Below are 16004 nucleotides of genomic sequence, written 5' to 3' on the forward strand. Positions count from 1 at the left end.
CAAAAAGCATGTTTCAGAGCACTGTCAATACAAATGTTTTTATACAAGTTTTACTTGTAAGCTATTCAGCTCTAAAGAAAGTCAGCACCAATAAGAGGATACTGTTTAAATCCACATGGGATCAGAAGCCAAAATGAAATCTCACTGTTATCCCACAGCTCTGAGCATGGTCCTGGTAAGAGCAGCACTGAGATGGCAGTGTTGAAGGCCAGGCTGGATGGGGCTTGGAGCAACCTGGTCTAGTGGAAGGTGTCCCTGCCCATGGCAAGGCGTTGGAACTGGATGAGCTTTAAAATCCCCTCCAACCCAAACCAGTTTGTGATTCTATGTCTAAGCTGAAGCACAGTAACTGCTTTCAGATATTTGGCTGGCCAGGTTTTGCCAATTTTGAAGCATTTTGGTATGTGCCATCAGAGCACACACCCGTGTGTTTAGACATGCTTTTCCTAGGTGCCATTTATGAAGCTTGCACTCCGGGAAAAGCCAGGAAACTCTCGTCTGCAGTGCTGCCCTGGGCACAACAGGCACATAGTAATTGTACAGAAAAAGCCCATCTTTCCTATTTATTCCCCATTTTTAGTAATTTTTTAACATAGACTCTAGTTATATATAGAAAAGTCCCTACTGTAGAGTACTCATGCATTGGCATTTGCTGTACTGATAGATGGAGGCCACCACTAAAAATAACAGCCAGCTTTCACTCCTCATCTCCCCGGCTGACACCAATGCCGGGTGAAATATGATGCACTTACACATGCAAAGCCACACGGCAGAGGAGATGATACTAAAAAAAGGCCATGCCTTGCTCCTGAAGAGCAGTTCCTGCTGGGCACTGAGGAGACACAATGCACAAGCCACCATCCCTCATTGGTGCCTTTTAGGTTTTTAAAAGAGATGAATCAGTGGGCTGTAAAATTCAGATGAGTACCTGATGGTGTAGGGGCTTCTAAAATGACAGGAGAGATTGTGGTCAGAGAGTGATGGCAAATGCTACTGGACACAACTAGCCGCCAGTCACCATAGAGTCCCTGTAGAGCTATCAGCCTGACCTGATGCTGAAAATTAAGTCTGTATTATTACCAAGCCCTGGAAAGCCATTTTCCAGGATATTTCTCTTCATTAGAACCCTTCATTTTATTTTTTTTTCTAATTTTATGAAAACACAGACATTGTTAGGTGAATAATATTAAAAAATATTATTCAATGTTCAGAGAAGCTGTGGCTGCCCCATCCCTGGCAGTGTTCAAGGCCAGGTTGGACAGGGCTTGGAACAACCTGCTCTAGTGGAAGGTACCCCTGCCCATGGCTGGATGAGCTTTAAGCTCTTTTCCAAATCAAATCAGTCTGAGATTACATCCATCCATTCATCTTCGGAAGGTTCTCTTCATCAAACTACAGCAAGGCGTTAGGGAAATTATGCAGCAGCATGTCAATTTAATTTAAAATGTGTCAGATTTGGGAAAGAAACAGGTTTCTTTTGTGATAAATTAATAAAACAAGCTCAAGTTTTTAAATGGCTATCTTGCTCGTTGTCAGATGATTTTAAATGGGGTTCCCCTGATTTGGCTGTAAGGGAACTATGCTGCTCCAATCCTCCAAGGTAGCTTAGATATTCTAAATACATTTTCATCATCTGTCCATGTACTTTATGCCATTTTCACCAGTTGACAGACAGTGTAGATAAAAACTTAGAGCCTGTATTCTCTGTAATGAAGCCATCTCTTAGACAGCTGTAACGAAAATCAGAAATGAAAAGATGTAAAGCAGTCTAATAAACAGAGAAGGATGAAAGCATTTTATTTTCATCTATCACCAAAACAATTCTCATGATCATATACTAATCCGTTTCATAATGAAATATTCTTCCTGGTTACAGAATCAAGGTTTGGCCTTGGAAGGGCAGGTTCTCTTTTCAGCTTTCTTGACTTACTCTGGGTCACCCTGAATGACCTTCCCAAGCTTCAATTTTTCCCATCTCTCAAATCAAAATAATACTCAATATTCATCTCGCAGCGGGATTCTGCTGTTTAATCAGAGCCACTGTGCAGAATTTTAATACGTTATGAATTCCCCCATGGTCTGTCACTCAGTAGGACTCAAGGCTGTTTGTAGTGGGTGCCACTGACTACATATATTTTTAAACTGAAAATAATTGTTATGTTCTGCCTCTGCCCCACCATTTTTGAGGACCAAAGCATCCTGACCAAAGAAGTACAGCATAATCAATGATTATTTCAATATCTTCAAGTACTGCAGCTCTGCCAGGATGTTGAAAGGATGTTCAAAGGACCTCTCCTATCTTGGGGAAACCAGCTTTTGTCTACAAGTCATTTCAATTTCTGTCTTTAAAGTCTGCATCTCAAAAGTGTTCTTCGGGTCTCAGAACCACTCAACATATGTTGTTAAGGCACAGGTATCTTCTTTCCAATTTCAATTTATGCTCCTATTTATTCTTGACATGTCAGAAAAACCCCATGATAAGTGAAATATTGTTACACTTATTTTGCAGAAAGGAACAGCAGCACAAACCTAAATTGCAGACCCTCAAAGAAATCATTAACAATTGTACCTAAGTGAATTTTAAAAGCTGAAGTTTCAGAAAAGATCGTGTAACAAAACTTAGGATTGGAAATTCTCTCAAGATAACAACTCTTAAATATCTTTCCCCAGTAAGAATATTCGCAGTAATCTCTGTGTTCAATCAAATGTGTTCATTCTTGTTTCTCATTTCCATGAATTGTCAAACTCCTTCTGTTCCCATAAACACCTGCTTAACTTTTTCTTTTCAAAGGCTGACACACCATCACTCATGAGCAAGGATGAAAGAGGAGTCTTGAGCTCTTCATTATCATGTATGACCATCACCAGAGCTCCTGTTCTGATGGTGTATCCATAGAACACAAGAAATCATGTTTTCCTGGACTCTGACCTCTGATGTAGAAGAAGGCAACAAATATAAAGACTATGAAAGAGCAGTGTCACCTTCAGTTTAAGTTGGAGACACAATGAGAACAAGACAATTAGAGCTTGGAGCACAAGATAATTTTTTAAATATAAAAGTGTGAAGAGCAGAATCACTGCTTCAGAGCATGGGATGCATATAAACATTACGTTAAGGGCAAAAAGGGCTGTCCAAAAAGTTGTACAATTTGTCTAAGCTAGCTATGTGCATTCCCTTTAACAGATAACCACTTCCATATGGTAAGCTTCCCATATACTTCTGGACAGCATTAATTGCTCTTTCACAGTACCCGTATCGCTATGGAGAAGCATAGACTATCAACCATCTAGTCAAAGCCAAAGTTAGAGGAGACCAATCCCACCATAACTGATTCATCCAAAGACTCTCAGAATATATCCGGCAGAAATGAAAATGAAATGCCTCAATTAGCAATCACTCATGTTTATTATGCTACAGTTTTTCTTTAAACTGGCTCTGGGGATTCATGTACTTCATGTTATCCTACTGACTCACCAGAACTGGAAGAATGTCAAAAATTAATGCAGTTAACCTGATTACCCACCTATATCTATAGGGATTTTTCCCAATGTTAAGTTTTATTTATTTATAAAAGTGGGAGGGTTTATTTCAGACCCTCTCATGGCTTAAAATGGTAGTAGCCTGGCTTCATTGTGCTATACACACTTTGAGAGATACAAATTTATACCTGGGAGCACAGTGAAATTGGCAGTTCATGAGAGCTGCAGGGACAGAACACAAACTTAACCAGGCACTTACATTGTTTTGCAACCATTTTCTTGATTGTTATAAGGCTAACTGATTACCTTAGCACCAGTTACATCCCTAAAGAAGTTCACACTCAGTGTTGGTGATAGAAGTTTCTAAAGTAACACTCACCATTCATTTTCTCACACACAGAACCACTCACTAGAGGAGAGTGGCAGAAAACATTCTGGTTATTCCTCCTCCCCTCAGAAAAACCCCACTTCCTTCTGAGGCGAGCCAGGGCTCTCATCCCTTGTTCAGTAATCTTGCTTCATTGTGCTACCCAGAAATTAATTCTGAAATATAATTACTGCCTTATTTGTGCATATCAATAATTACTTGAGTAAGCTGTAATTGATTGCACCAACACTGGAGAGCACGGAGGCTGTGCTCCAGAAGATGAGTAAGCGACGCTTTTCTACTTTCCCTCCCCAGCTGCAGGCTGTGTAATGACAATGCATGTTACATGGCAAATCAGCTATCCTTGAAAGATGCAAAGCTGTAAAACCCAATCTTTCATGTTCCCTTGTCAAAGAACTATCCATGCTGCTTCACTGTCATTTTTCTATTCTTTTGTTTTCTTCAGTTTTAAAAATAACAAGTATTGTGTAATAAGAACAAAGTGAAAGGGATCATCTTTTATCTCAGGCTTGGCTCTGAGAATCAGACAACTTATTTACTATTTTAGATTCTGCCCAGTGTTGGACAAACCATTTACATTCGTCATGGCTCACCTTCAACAATGCTGAAAGACAGCTCATGATGCTTTCACATTTCTTTTTTTTTAGATGATACTCACAGGTTCATTCATTCATGTTAACAACATCTTCCCTCCATAAGGGAGGAAAAGGGCTGATACTGGCTTTGACTTGGGAGCTCCCGCAGAGGTGTAACTAATGGAAAATAGCACAGGTGTACATTGGTAGATACACACCAGCTCTGGTTTTGTAGCTTAAAAGTGGATGTATTTCAGGGGTTGTTTGTTTTCACAGTGATCTTATTCTGCTAGAGTAAAATAACTAACCTGGACTTATTTGGCAGAGACAGATTTCGCTTTCTGAACACAGAAAGCAAACTGGTCTTTGTAAACCACATTTCTTAGTACAGCTGTCTCCAAACAATCCCCCAATGGAAAACGTAAAGCTCCGATTCCAAACTCTTTACGGAATGTTAACTTAATAACTATGATAACTATCTTGAGACATGCACTCTCTTTTTTAAATTTTTTTTTATTTCCTAGTGAGTCACATATAAAGCTTCTGAAAACAATGGATCACTAAGACAAAACTGACAGGAAGTCTTCCAACAGTAACCATCACTTTTCCTGCACAAGATGACACTTGCACAAAGGACCTTAACTTTAGTTTAACAAAGCCAAAAGAGCAGTGAGGTCAAGATAAATCACTTAGGAATGTTTATATGAATTTAAAACATAGATATTATTAAATAGAAGGGAGTCCAAGATGCTTTTAATGGCTAATGTTTCCTCCAAAGGAACCACTGATACAAAAGCAACTTGGCCTTTTCATAAAATTAAAGCAAGATGACAGGAACAATATGAGATATGGTGTTGTTTTCATACCTAGGAGGGACAAAATGGGCTGGGACTCCTTGACGGACAGACTGGTGTGGAAAGATCTACCAGAGACTTAAAAAGCATTAGTGCTTCAGGAAAGTTAAATAGGGATGCAAACTGTATCCTGGGCTACATCAAGAGAAGTGTGACCAACAGGGGATTCTCCCTTTCTACTCTGGGGCATCCCCATGCAAGGGGAATGTAGAGCTGTGGGAGTGAGTCCAGAGAAGGCCATGGAGATGCTGCAAGGGCTGGAGCAGCTCTGCTCTGGAGCCAGGCTGAGAGAGCTGGGCTGGGTCAGCCTGGAGAAGAGAAGGCTCCTGAAGGGGAGACCTGAGAGCAGCTCCAGAGCCTAAAGGGGCTGCAGGAAACCTGGAGAGGGGCTTGGGACAAGGGCCTGTAGGGATAGGCCAAGGGGAATGGCTTGAACCTGCCAGAGGGGAGACTGAGATGAGCTCTTGGACAGAAGCTCTTCCCTGTGAGGGTGCTGAGGCGCTGGCACAGGGTGCCCAGAGAAGCTGTGGCTGCCCCATCCCTGGCAGTGTTCAAGGCCAGGTTGGACACAGGGGCTTGGAGTAAGCTGCTCCAGTGGAAGGTGTCCCTGCCTGTGGCAGGGGGTTGGAACTGGATGAGATTTAAGCTCCCTTCCAAATCAAACCAGTCTAGGATACTATGATCTGACGATGCTATTGAGTATGACAGATTGAAAGCAGCATTTGGCTCTGTCAGTTCCTGCATGCCAGCTGTCAAAGGAAGGAAGACACGCCAAGGCAAGACCACTCTAAACTTGTCTCTTGTCACTTCTTTAATTGTCCATTAGTCCTCATTTCAGGAGACAGGCTCATGACTTGAAGAGGTAATCAGATCTCTGCATGTCTTACAGCCATCTTGAATTTACATCTGACTACAAAACCAGTAACTACTTGCTTTCCCTTCTGCTTTTATTACGAGCACTCACAAGGCAGATATCTAGGTCACTGGATGTAAGCTTTTGGAAATCACAGTAACCAGAAAGGACCATGTTGTTTACACAGGTTCTCAGCCCTCACATTCGGTACTGTGTAACTGCATTTCAGTGCAGAGCAGCTGCAGCAATACCCTCCTCACCAGTTTCTATGACATTTGCAACAGTTTCACCTCTTCCCACATCGTTCACTAACAAAAATAACTTCCCCGTGTCTTCCCAAATGCTCCTGGCAACTTCCAAAGTAGCCATAGCTCCCAGTTATAGAAGTTTTGCAGGAATTATAGAGCTGATACTTCATAAGATTACTGGTTCCTTGCTTGCTTGCTCCTTTCACAGAAGTGCCCATCGTTTGTGGCATAGCATGCTAGTTAGAAATGGTATTCATGTTTCAGAAATACTGGAATTCATTTTCTCAGCTTGCAGTAATGCCAGCCCATTATCTCCCACTTCCAAAGACATCAGAGCAAAGACTAATTGGTGCAGAGTATTCTGCTTTGAGATACCTTCATGTGAAATTGAACAGCTACACAGCAACCAAAGCAATGCCTTTCTAAGTAGAGGCAAAGGAGGCAAGAAGAAGCTTTACTCTGTGTACAGCTGTATACTCGGTATACAGAAGAGAAAGGAACGTTGAGTTTTACCTCCAGTATCAGCCATGGATTTTATTCTAGTTATTCACTGCCTAAACCAGAACAAATATCTACGGCTAAGGAAGAGGAGGTCCAGTTGTAGCAACGTGAATTCTCTGAGCCTACAGACCTAACTCTCACCATTGGAACAAATCCAATACAGCACCCTCAGTCTGTATTACTTCAGAAAGAACCATATGAAGAACTGCAATTTCCTAACTTTTTATAGCAGTGTCTTTCTTCTCCCCTGAAAACCATGTATTAGTACTGATTAAAGACATCTTGAACAAATAGGAAGAAGAAGCAAAACAGAAAAGCACCTCATTATACAGAATCAATGCAGATATCACCAGCCTAAAAAGCGATCATATTGATAACAGGTTCTGAGGGTGGCCAGCAGAAATAATGCAAGAGAGAAAGGCAAATACAGTGTAGTCCATGAACACAGCTATCTATTATTATTACTAAAATAAGCCCATTATTAGTGTGGAGGGATTCACCCTGATTTACTCATTGAAAAGGTGGCATATTTGCCAGTAAAACTGTTCAAACAAGGGAGGGCACACTGTCAGTAGATTGTGGCTCTTCAGTGATGTATTGTCTACTGTATTACAACCTGCCTCATGCAAGCAAAAACTTTAGCATACCTCTTGACAGCAAAGGACAAGATGACTATCAGTTTGTATCTTCAAACACAGTGAACCATGACAGAAAAAAAGCAACAGAGTTGTTGCTGTGAATTCATCCCCTATTCCCAAGGCTCTGGAGTTCTGAAAGTTTTATGGTGTTGAAATATTCTAAATCCAGGAAAGCACTGACTTGGTAGACTGGATTTATTTCCATGAGATTTCTTGTTAAACCTAAATCTGTCTGGTTTTATAATTCACTCCCTGAGATTCGTGAGCTCTTCCACATTTTGGATTTTAGAAACTATTGCTGTGCCTAACAATTTATGAAGAAGGTTGGGTATGAGTTGAAACGGTGCTAAGGGAAAAAAAAAAGAAGACATTGGAAAGAATTACTGCTAAAAAACTAAATTGACTTGGAAACCATACAGATGTTGTGAATTCTGCTGCAGCCAATATGATTTTACTTGAGGAACTTGATTTTCACATAGCCCTCCATACACCTCCTGGTGGTTTTAAAAGCATTTTTTTCTTTCTCTGTAAAATATCAGTGCCTTTCTGTGCCTGCAATTAATTTCAGATACAGGCTGTAATAGTTCCTTTGCAGGTGCAAGCTGATATGACTATTATTGATACTCCCCAGAAGCCTTGGGGAAAATGGGTAAGAAAGGATTTTATTATCTCAGAAACAGGTTTCTATTAAAAAAAAAAAATCCACTTTGCTTCAGGAAAATAAAAAAAAAAAAAAGAAGAATCAAAATGAAACGTAATCTTTCAAAGATATGCTCTAAATCAAAGAAAGCCTCTATAGAATCTCCAAGCAACTATTGCAGTTAAGGCGCTTTTCTAGGACTGGGGAAACCCAGGTCCAAGAACTTTGCTTGAATTAGGAAGAAAGGGGGTGGTACCTAAAATAATTCACACTCCAGACCAAGCCAATGACAGGTTCAGTGATATGTTCCCTCTCTGCTTCTGAGCAGAAAGCCAACGCAGGAAATAAGGAACATTTATCAACAAAAGGTTCAACAAGAAGTCAACATCACTCCTAGAACTCTGCTCATAAAACCTAAGAAAGCAGAAAAATGGCCATGAGGGCACACAAAGAGCAGGACCATGAACACCCGTAGAAGAAAATTAACAACATTAAACACTTGATATAGCTGGATGTTTCTGAATTTCAACATACACTGGTTTATTGCAAATATTACACCTATGTGTTCTCACTGGATTATGGCAGCACTGATACATTAAGAACAGAAAAGTTCCAGTTCCAAGTATTTTAATTGGAAACATGTTTACATGTGAGTTTATTGTGTATGGAAGAAGAAGAAAATGCAGGAATTAAAACCATACAGTTGTTAAGTCAATCAGTGACATGCATTATTTATTAATACTCTAGGGCAAAGGGATTAATACTAGATTACAGTATGCAGGGTTCTCCCCATGTGAGCTTGACCCTTCACATGTGTCCCTAGAAAAGATCACACTTCTTCAATTGATCTTTCCTAACTATTCACTAATTGATAACTCACACTGTATATAATTAGCCTTCGTGTCATAACCTATTAAGCAGAAATGCAGTCATCCCTGAAAAATCCCAAACTGTGAACGCCAAGTTAACCCATGCAGACCATGTGTATAAACTATCAGCTGTACAAGAGCTGGTGGTTTCTGCAGAAAACCAGTGCAGCCATATACTGTGCAGCATTTTTTTAGGATTTTGTTTCAAATCAGAGCTGTTAGGAAAATATTAGTACTGTGTTATATTTGAGAAGCTGAAGTGCCAACAACTTAAATCAACAGCACAACAAAGTAGAGGAAAGCCATTTCCATGACTTTCATCCCAACATTCACCTCAATTTTACCCAGTCATTCATAATAATCACTAATTCAACTATATAGAAATCAGATTAAGTATGGGTTTGGACTCCTGCTTTTATGTGTAACATAATAAATACATCTTAAATCAGATCTATATTTGGAAATACAGGGAAGTTTTCAGATGCCTGAAATACCAATTGAAGTCAAGTGATGCTGTGGGCAACCTTACCTTTCCTTTAGCCTCCAATTACTGCTGATTTTTCTTAAAAGAGCTGTTTGCTTTCTAGAATAAAGCAGAAAAATGCCTGCAGAAAAGCTTCTGCTAAGTTGGAGAAGGTGAAACGCAAAGTAAAGGGAAAATGAAAACGAGAGCTACGTTTCACCGACACTATTACTCTCCTGAATTCAATACAGCCATGCAACCTGTGTATGTGGAATAAAAGGCGTTTTATTTCTTTGGTACACATTTTCTAAGTGTTTAATGATGTACTTAAAACCAACTTCACCCTCAAAAAGGCTTTTAAAAAATGAAAAACTTTTTAAAATGTAAGATTATGTATGAATTCTCAGTAAGTTTCCTTAATGAGATGTAATTATAAATTGCACTACAGAAGAATTAATAGATAATTTTATTAATATTTTTATGCAACATTCTACAACAAAGAATCAATAAACTCAGGAGAAATTTCCCTCAGAAATATCAAGGGACAGAATTGTTTACAGCTTGTTTACCACTAAAATTTCATGGAGAAGCAACAAACTACCATACTATTTCAAATCAATTTGATGCTTTGTATCGCACTTCATTCCAGGTACAGGCACCCTCCTATTGTATATGTAACCACAAATCCACACCACCAGGAAGAACGATTGGGGATTTATATGTAAGTATCATTTAACCTGTCATCGGGACAGCCTATCTGAAAAGCATAACTAACAACCTAATGGAACAGATGTGCAATTACTGGTCTCTTGAATTTGTCAATATACAACTGGAGGTTCTTCATTAGCCTGTAATATTCTGTGAATTCAACTGGTTAAATAAATGTATTTGATAAATAGTGATTAAATTACCACAGTCAAAGCTGGTGTGCCAGGCTAAGCTTATCTAAAAACACTTAAAAAAATGGGTTAACTGGTAAAGCTCAGTGACAAATGTGTAACCTTCAGTACAGTGCTGAGCCATAGTTTTCCTGCTCGTTCTTTTTCAGCTCACAGGCTGCCCAGGGAAGTGGTGGAGTCACCATCCCTGGAGGTCTTTAAAAGACACGTAGATGGGGCACTTAGTGACATGGTTTAGTGGTGGACTTGGCAACGCTGGGTCAGCAGTTGTACTCAATGATCTTAAAGGACTTTTCGAACATAAGCTCTTCTGTGACTCTGTTCTATGATTTCTCTAAGACAAAAGAACGCAACCTGCTAAACATAAATGTTCAGGAAGGAGACACAGTGCAAGAAGACAATAAGAAAATTCTCAGATACACAACTAGAGAGAGGAACTGAATCTAGAACTATTTTTTCTAATTTCAAATTTCTACTTAAGCATCAAACCACATTATTTCAGAATTCAAAACACATTATAATCAGATCCAACCCCTTGGCACTGAACTTCAGCCAGTATAATTTTGTGAGAAAAGATATATAATACTGCCTTATTAACAAATTCTATAAAATATTAGATTTATAGTCCAGCTTATACTGAACTCTGAAATTATCTGCTCAATGTACAGAACTAAAGCGTTACTGCAGAAAGAACTGTCCTGGTAGCCTGTCAGCAAGGACTTTCATGAGACTTTATTTTTCTGCCCTTGTCTGGTCTGACAAGATGATTGCACTACAGGAGCTTTCAACCACCATGTTTCACATAATTTTGCATATTAGAATCATAAAAGGAACAGCTTCTACCTTTAAGAGTCTCTAAAATAGACAAAGAAAAGGATTTTGGTGATGGAGAGAGCACAGGCTTCAGCCCCAATGGTTCCAAAGTGTTTGTAGGGAACCAACACCATTGGCCCATAAGTCTACTTTGGCCTCTTGAAGATGCAGACTGCTTGAGGCAATTGCAAACAGCTACAAGAATGGAAAAATCAACTTAAAAGAAGGTAAAATCATAGAATCACAGAGTAATTTGGATTGGAAGAGAACTTAAAGTTCATCCAGTTCCAACCCCCTGCCATGGGCAGGGACACCTTCCACTAGACCAGGTTGCTCCAAACCCCGTCCTACCTGGACTAAGAGCTCATCTCAGTCTAATGGTTAAAGCCATTCTCCTTGTTCTATCCCTACAGGCCCTTGTCCAAAGCCCCTCTCCAGGTTTCCTGCAGCCCCTTTAGGCACTGGAGCTGCTCTCAGATCTCCCCTTCAGGAGCCTTCTCTTCTCCAGGCTGACCCAGCCCAGCTCTCTCAGCCTGGCTCCAGAGCAGAGCTGCTCCAGCCCTCGCAGCATCTCCATGGCCTCCTCTGGCCTCGCTCCAACAGCTCCACGTCCCTCTTGTGCTGCTGCCCCAGAGCTGGACACAGTAGAAGTCAGAGGTATTCATAATTTTTCATAAGCCCAAAACAACATAAACATATTGATTGAATCTGTTGGACAGTGAGCCTTTTTAACTGTACCTAACTGTATATTATAGTGTAAAGCTCCAAATAATTTCATGGAAGAGACATAAGATGCAATCTTGATATTCCTAGTTTTTTTTCATTTTAGTGATCAAAATGCATCATCTTCTTCTTCTTCAGTAAGACAAGACCAGTAGAATACGTTCAAAGGTTGTTATAACAATTCTGCAAATTCCAGAATACTGTGCCTTGAAAACTAAATGAGACATGAGCAGACAATGCCAAAGCTTCATTTCTATTTTTATCTTATTTGTATAGATTAAAGTTGCCAGAAAACTTTCAGCTTCAAGCAGTAGGACACTTGGCTGCCTTCTGATTTCAGTATTCAAATGGAGAGAAAAACCTAACCATCAGAGCTACAGCAGCCACAAATATTTAGCATTCGTAAGAAATTAGAAATTAGACACAGTAAAAAAGAAATTACATGGCACACATATCTATCAGATCTTCTTGTGCCCCTCTACTGCTGTGAGCCTGACTGCTTCAGGCTGGCTGTGTCAGGAGAGAACAGTTCATTCAGTACAGAAATGTCAATTAATTACATTTATTCTAATTCTTTTGCCTTTACAGGAATGCTGCTTATACTGTTTTTACGGATCCATTTTAATGCCATCTTTGCATTCCTAGCTATTGTCAGTCAAGATTCTGGCTCTTAACTTTATAGGAAACAAACTCCAATTTCAGCTAATCATCTTACATAATATGATAGGCTAAACACAGAGAACAAATATTTCCTGAAGGGGAAAAATAAGTCTCAGGGAAAGAATAATCGTGCTCACAAAATTTAATTGAGGACTTTATCTTCCCTACAGATCATCCATTGGAATCCTAAGTATTTATTTTCCTCCAGCACCCCCCACAACTAAAACCACCAGGAATGTTTTGTTTAATTTCAGTCTCAAGTAAGGTCAGATTAATCAGTTTAAAACCCATTAGACTCTCCCACCATTACCTGCTTCCCTCCTGAATTAAAAATGGAGCCATGCATGTTGCTTCCTTTCATAACCCTGTGAAGCAAGACATGTAAATAGCAAAATAACGCAAGTGAGACTTTCATGGCTTTAACCTGCCAGAGGGGAGACTGAGCTGAGCTCTTAGGCAGAAGCTCTTCCCTGTGAGGGTGCTGAGGTGCTGGCACAGGGTGCCCAGAGAAGCTGTGGCTGCCCCATCCCTGGCAGTGTTCAAGGCCAGGTTGGACACAGGGGCTTGGAGCAAGCTGCTCTAGTGGAAGGGGTCCCTGCCCGTGGCAGGGGTTGGAGCTGGATGAGCTTTAAGGTCCCTTTCAACCAGAAGTGGTCTGGGATTCTATGATTCATGATACCTCCATCTCACTGGAAGCAGTGTGAGGAGCAGTCACACACAGCAAGATGGGTGCATTTCAACTTGCTGCCAACTACAGAGTTCTTCATTCTCTGGTTTTCCTCACTGATCCCTAGCAAAATGAAGCCATAATCTTTGAACACAGGGTAAGACAGAATTTGAGCTGTGCACAGGCAATCTGAGATGAGAAGTATTTAGGATGCTCAGAATTGAGGAGATACACGTCTCCAGAGGTATCACCATGGATACCTCAGACTTAAGGCCCCTGGTGTTATCTGGTGTTACAATGAAAGAAGACAGCGATACAATACTATGTGGCCATGAGTGGTTTCCACGACCCCCTGCCTGACATCTTCAGAAATGCTTGCTCTCCACTAACACACTCCAGGTTGAAGATTTCTGATGAACCCCCAAACAGAGGATAAGTTCTGCAGAGTTGGAAATTCTGTATCAGGACAGTAAATCTGTGATAATTACCATTAGAGGAAAACAAATATAGAATATTGTAGCTACCACAAAACTTCTTATTTACTCAAAGAAAGGCTAAAAGCCAGTTAAGAGATGTGCTGGATCACTTATTCCTTTAACGTAAATACTTCTGCAATAACAATAGAAACATGTCATAAATGAAGTAAATAAATGAAAATTAAAAAATAAAAGTATATAAATAAATAACGAAATGAAATGAAATTAATAAAATAAAATAATAAATAAAATAAAATAAAGTAATAGCGTATTTTTCCTCCCACCCCTTAAATTAAGGTGGGAAAGCAGATGAGGAAGCAGTGTCAAGGCTCACCATACCGCCTGGCCTGGAGATGCACATTAACTGTATGACAACCTGAGCTTATCACAGTGGGGTACTTCAGCAAGAGATGAGCATCTTGAAATGAAGGGGTGAAGAGAAGAAAGGAAGGAAATGCCAAAGAAAATGATCTGAAAATGGGAGAAAACTACCTATTGTCATTTCTTTTTTTATATCACATCATTGAGTAGGACTCAGACTAGCTGTCAAAAAGCTTTCTTTGCTGAAAGTAACTAACAGGGGGTCCTGAGAGTCTCATGGGACAGTAAGTGACAGAAGAAAGAGAAGGATACTATAAAATGCAATGGAGAAAGAGGCAGAGAAAAGAAAGGTCTGAAACAGTTAAGGGTGTCAGGCAGTAAGTAGACACAGACATCTCCAGGGAAAAATGGGAAAAAAGAGAAGCCAACCCAACCACAAAGCACGAAGAAAAGGCAGTGAAAAAACACTGCATACCCGGAAACAGCAGTGTCTGGCCATATAAAAAAATGTTTTTCCCATCCTGTATCCCTTCTAGACTCCTGCAAATGCTGACCAAAATTCTGGGTTCTCTTTCCTGAGTGTTCCCAGCTTTGCTGTGGATACCAAGGAGGTATGTCTGTGCTGGGGAAAGGGATGGATCCCTCTTCCTGCAGGTTCTGGCATCTGAATTATTGTCAGCCCACAACAGCCTTGCTATATGCACCGCAGCCATTTTTCTAACTTTCCCAGCAAAATACCGGTGTGTTGGTATTTACAGTGCGAAAGGACTTCTCTTTGCAGCAGATCTGTCTGTTCAGTACAAAGCTCTTTGCAGGCTAAGGCAAGCTGCCTCTTCTCCTGTATGGAAGAGCAATTATCCTTTTACAGATGGGGAAACCCAGTATCAGGGAGTCAGCCTTTGGGATTACAGGCACACAGAAGAGGTCAGCTCACTTGTTCTGGCCATTACCAAAAAGGCATTGTTGCCCTGTGTTTCCTAAATCTGTTACTTAAGATCTGTTACACGCAGCATTAGCTGCGTGGCTGTGAAGAACAGACAACGAGCTTGAACCTCAAGAACAAGATGACCTCATTTTGATGAGAGTTCTGAAAGGTTTCTTTGGAAAACCCCTATCTGTACGCCAGCAGCAACTGAGGCCATCAGCACTACCATGCCTGTCCCACTCCTGTGCCCTCTCAGTGCATGCTGCTGCAAAAGCACAGCATTCATGATGAAAAAATTGAGGATTGGATAGGATGGATCCTTTCCAACCCGAACAGGTCTGTGATTCTATGATTCTATGAAATGGGGGAGTGCTGAATCCCAATAGCCTCTTGCTGATCCTGCTCCTTTTTCACAGTATCACAGTATGTTAGAGATTGGAAGGGACCTCAAAAGATCATCTAGTCCAATCCCCCTGCCGGAGAGGAACATCTAGATAAGGTTACACAGGAATGTGTCCAGGTGGGTTTTGAATGTCTCCAGAGAAGGAGACTCCACAACCTCCCTGGGCAGCCTGTTCCAGTGTTCCGTCACCCTCACTGAGAAGAAGTTTCTTCTCAAGTTCAAGTGGAACCTCTTGTGTTCCCGTTTGTACCCATTACCCCTTGTCCTATCATTGTTTGCCACTGAGAAGAGCCTGGCTCCATCCTCGTGACACTCCCCCTTTATATATTTATATACACTAATAAGGTCCCCCCTCAGTCTCCTCTTCTCCAAACTATAGAGACCCAGCTCCCTCAGCCTTTCCTCATAAGGGAGATGCTCCACTCCCTTCATCATCTTAGTCGCCCTGCGCTGGACTCTCTCCAGCAGGTCCCTGTCCTTCTTGAACTGAGGGGCCCAGAACTGGACACAATCCAGATGTCTTTCTCCTTGTCTGTAAACCCTCTTGCCCACATCATCCTCAGGAGCCATCTCTCTGCACTCAGCTGGAAGCGTCCATCTCCACGTAC

At 40.7% G+C, this 16004-nt stretch overlaps 1 protein-coding gene across 1 annotated transcript in view; it reads right to left on the reverse strand.

Moving 5' to 3' along the window:
• DCC (DCC netrin 1 receptor) overlaps positions 1–16004 on the reverse strand; it is a gene marked incomplete at both ends in the record, with an annotated part of 627385 nt that overhangs the window by 478544 nt on the left and 132837 nt on the right. The window lies entirely within an intron of this gene.

This window comes from Psittacula echo, assembly GCF_963264785.1.
Source record: "Psittacula echo genome assembly, chromosome: Z".
Lineage (NCBI taxonomy): Eukaryota > Metazoa > Chordata > Aves > Psittaciformes > Psittacidae > Psittacula > Psittacula echo.